The sequence below is a fragment of the Lepisosteus platostomus genome, chromosome 5, assembly GCF_059453375.1.
Source record: "Lepisosteus platostomus isolate fLepPlt1 chromosome 5, fLepPlt1.hap1, whole genome shotgun sequence".
Lineage (NCBI taxonomy): Eukaryota > Metazoa > Chordata > Actinopteri > Semionotiformes > Lepisosteidae > Lepisosteus > Lepisosteus platostomus.
Genome location: NC_142615.1, coordinates 67,026,571 through 67,031,284, shown reverse-complemented (window position 1 = coordinate 67,031,284; position 4,714 = coordinate 67,026,571). Strand labels below are relative to the sequence as shown.

At 40.2% G+C, this 4,714-nt stretch overlaps 1 non-coding gene across 1 annotated transcript; it reads left to right on the top strand.

Annotated features, from left to right (window-relative positions):
• Window positions 1-497: 497 nt before the first annotated feature.
• Window positions 498-571, top strand: trnan-guu (transfer RNA asparagine (anticodon GUU)). The gene has a single exon. It is a non-coding gene; the product is annotated as a tRNA-Asn (tRNA).
• The last annotated feature ends 4,143 nt before the right edge of the window (window positions 572-4,714 follow it).

Genomic DNA, 4,714 nt, shown 5'->3' with positions numbered 1-4,714 from the left:
GAGATGTCAAACGCATTGGACATGGAAATGCCAGATAAAAGCCAGTTCTCTTCGTTTCTCAGTGTCGGGGCTGCTATGTAAAAGAGGCAATTTGCTCTGAGCTCAGGTTAAACGCTTACTGAACGCAGATGTCTCAGAGCGGTGTGTCCAAGCGGCTGTAAAAGGTGATGGGTGTCCTGTCACCGTAGCCTAGTTGGTTAAAGCGCTTCTCTATTAAACAAAAGAACCGAGATTCAAATCCCAGCCGTGTCTTTCTTCCTATCTTGTAGTACAGAACGTACCATTTCGGGCAATCACAAAGGGCTTGATTTCGTTAAATGCATGTGTTCATTTCCTTTCTGGAAAACTTGTTTTTGATGAAATTCACACAGCTTCCGAAAAATGAAATTCAATTATTGGTTAACAGTGCAGAAGAAATATTACCATATATTACCAAAATAAACGGTAAGAGATTTTGTTTTAACCGAAAACCTCTGATTCGAGAAAAGAACACACCAGTCTCTGTGGCGCAATCGGTTAGCGCGTTCGGCTGTTAACCGAAAGGTTGGTGGTTCGAGTCCACCCAGGGATGGGATTCTTTTGCGATGTAAACGTTTTCTTTAGTCGATTGGATTTTTCAGCGAAACCATAACCATTTTAATATTTGCAGGAAATGCGAGTGTGTAACACGTGTCAGGGTCACCGAGAAATGTCCAATAATGCCCAACATTGCAACTCCCCAGAAAACCATATTCACCCAAAACAAATTATCGTCGAATCTTCATTTATACTCCAGTTGAATCCTCTGCTGAAATATTTTAAAAATACTGTGCAGGTTTGTTTGAGACTTGACAAGCATTGTTAAGATAGCACTGTGCAGTTGGATTTTGATATTTTGACATATTTACCTTAATTTTAAACATAAATACTATACAGTCTATTGTAATTTTCAAATATGTTAGCTGAGGATGCAAAGGGGTGAAAGGGAAAGGTCAGAGGGTATAGTAAAAACAAGGTTAGGATTGGTGGAGGTGGCAGGGGTGTTGATGGTTTTTCTCTGTAGAGGATGATTGAGTTTTTTATCCTTCTCTGAAGTGAGAAATTGGAAGAGTTGGGAGTTGAGGGATCTGATGAGGTTAGTTATAAAAGGAAGTTGATGTGGAGCTGTTAGCTGTAAAACTTCCTAACATCTTTGATGTTGTCATCAAAGATAAACTGCAGCAAGCAAAGATAAAGAAAATTATCTTTGCTTACTGACCTGTCTTTCTCACACCTGAAGAAGGCTCCACAGCCAACATGTTATGTTTCCTTTCTTCTCTTTTCAGCATGGAATAATCCTTTACTTTTTCCTTTGCAGCCTACGCATGCTGACACAGCTACTCACCTGATATATAACATTCCTATAATCGCAACTATGAATGTCCACTGTGGGTATTTTTTCCATTATTATTTATTTTGGCATTGAAGCATATTTTATGTAATAGCGAAGTGTCATAATCACTGAAAAACATATTTTTTTCATTTAGAAAGAATTAAAAAAATATAAATCACTATGAATTACATTTAACCTGTTCTGATCTAGGTTTTCTATATACTTTAACATGCCATGTTCAGAATGTCACAACGCAGAAATGCAACAGAGAAGTTTTGTAATTACAAATCTTCTCTTACCTTAGTGTCAGAATACTAAGATGTTTTGGTAACGAGGAAGGAGGGAAAAAGTAATTCAGCAGAAGGGGTGCTATTTTATTGACTATAAATCCTCACATGGATTTGTGATTTGTGATTTGTAATTTTGTGTCTCTTACCAAAGTGTCAGAATACTAAGATGTTTTGGTAACGAGGAAGGAGGGAAAAAGTAAATCAGCAGAAAAGGTGCTATTTTGTTGACTATAAATCCTCACATGCCATGTTCAGAGGGTCATATTAAAAAAATGGTACAGTAAATTTTCTTATACTTCATGATTTTCATAATTTGTTACATTGTGTCTCACACCTTTGTGTCAGAATTCTGAGATGTTTTTTTCTAAACAGGGGCCATCGCAATACAACAGAAAGAGCAATTAGCTTTTCCCTATGAATTCTCTCATGCCATATTCAGAGGGTCATATTTTAAAAATGGTACAGCAACATTTCCTGAAGTTCAGGATTTTGAGAGTCTGTTACATTGTGTCTCACACCTCAGTGGCAGAATTGTGAGACGATTTTATAATCAGGAGGGAGGGTCATAGCAATAAGCAGAAAGTGTCATCACCCTTTGCTCATCCTCCGTTAACCATATATTCACATATGCCATGTTCTAAATGTCCCATTGTAAACTGCTATAATAACATTTCTTGCAAAATGCAAGATTTTGAGACTTCACGTTTTGCCTTTGTCTTATTTACTTGTTGTCTAACATGCCAGTTTGTGTTATTGTGAGTTTTGAAAATTGGTTTTCGATTTTCTGAAATGTGTTTCATACAAAAATGCAATTTGGATAATCATTACTTACATATTCCCCTTTACTGGGGATATGTGCAGTAATCAACTCGGATTAGTATTTTTAGCCGGTGTACAAACCTTGTTTCCAAAACAGATCCAGGTTTTCACCGCTAACCTCTTAGATATAATTTCTACAGAAGATGCAGCTCTAAGCTCAGGATTTCAGACCATGATGATGATATTTCATGCTTCATTGGTGCAAAACCCCGGTGATTAATGACTAAACATGCGGTCTAAAAAGTGTTTAAAAGACCGAGCGCTTGCCAACAGCAAGCGTTTGTACATAAATAAAAGAATTAAACTGGCAAAAGCATGTTTGTTGCGTCGTCAAAGATTCAGAGAGAGGCATCAGATTTCCCAAGGGCCGCCCGAACCACGCAATGAGAATGCCGTGGTAGAAAATAACTTAAGGCCCGAGGTTGTTGTAGCAGAACAGGATGTCGGTAACCGAGAACCGGTTGTACTGAACGATCTGAATCAGGTTGGTAGCGGTGCAGGGGCGAATAGAGACCCCTTAGTTTTCCTGGACCGTATACGTAGTTATAACAGGTCTTATAATAATTTTAGAGCAACAGAGCACCATGAAGAATTTCGTTTTGTTAATCTCGACAGAATAACCTCGTATGTACAGGCTATAGACGCTGTGCATGGTGCAGTCCAGAGAATATTGGATGAACTTTCTCCAAACATCGGGGCGAATGATTTTGTACAGCTGCGTTTGACTGCGGGTGGTTTTAACAAGCCCTTGTTCTCACGCAGGAGACACCCCGGAGAATTAAATGCTGCCGATTTTTTAAGCCACATCTCGGACCTCTTACAGAGCCACACAGAGGTTCTCACCAATGACAGCCACCGCTTAGTGGTGACGATAGTTAGGAATATGCAGGGGGGTGCCCGCTAAACGAATGCACAAAGAGTTGGGTTTTCCAGAGAATCGGAAAATTAGTTTGTCAGACATTACCGCTTTTGAAAAACATTTAAAGGTGGTCATTAAAATTTTGTACCACGACCAGGGTGATTGGAAATATTTTACAACGGGACCCACACCACCAAATTTCTAAAATACTTTTTGTTCTACTGCATGAAGAGCATTTTTATGGGGTTTTAAATATTAAAGCTTTTGTGGGGGCGGCGTATTTTTGCACTAACTGCCATGTGGCGTATAGCCACAAGAACGCACACGCCTGTGTTAAAGCTTGTAAAACCTGTTTAGATCCCCAGTGTTGCAAAATTGATGCCGAAATTCAGAATTGCCCGGCCTGTAAGGTCTTTTGTCGTAGCTCTCAGGGGTTGGCAAGACACTTGCGGAATGCAGCGACGGGTGTGAGTAAGTGTGAGCGCAGGGTCTTTTGTGAGAAATGTCGGGTTTATAACCTCGCAAGTCACAAATGTAAAGAGAAACTGCTCGCGTTGTAACAACGTGATCGACACCCCAGACACAGATTTGTGCTACATACCGCCTTTGGACAACCCCAAAATTTCAAACAAGTACATTTTTTTCGACTTTGAATGCATGCAAGAAACAGGGACACACATACCAAATTACGTCCATGCCCTTCATATTGACAAACGAAGCTGGGAATTTTATGGTGAAACTTGTCTAAAGGATTTTGTGTGTAAATTTATCGATAGACGTTTTAAAAACCATACGTTCATATCGCACAATGGCAAGGGATATGACAATTACCTAGTGATCAGACAGTTGTTAGCTGAAAAGATGGACGTTGAACTAATTAATCAGGGTGGCAAGATAATGTGTATGACTGTAAAAGCTCTGAACATCAGATTTATCGATTCTTTAAACGTTCTACCTATGAAATTAAGCAAACTGCCGGCCGCCATGGGGTTCCCTGGGGCTAAGGGGAATTTTCCACACTTGATGAACACTTCAGAAAACCAAAATTATGTCGGACCGATGCCGCCGCCAGAACTTTACGGCGTTAACTACGTGCTGCCGAGCAAGAAAGCCGAGTTTTTGGTTTGGTAAGAAGAATGCAGGGGAAGTGTATTTAACTTACAGAGAGAGTTGAAACGTTACTGCCAGTTGGATGTGGCAATTCTAAGAGAAGGCTGTATCAGGTTTCGGGACGAGGTCATGAATATGACCAGACAGACACGCGTGACTGAGTCAGGGGCCGCCTGCGTTGTCTGCATCGACCCCTTTCAGTTTGTGACCATCGCTAGTGTCTGCATGGCCATGTTCAGAGTTATGTTTTTACAGGAAGAGACGATTGCGTTGCTACCCCATGAA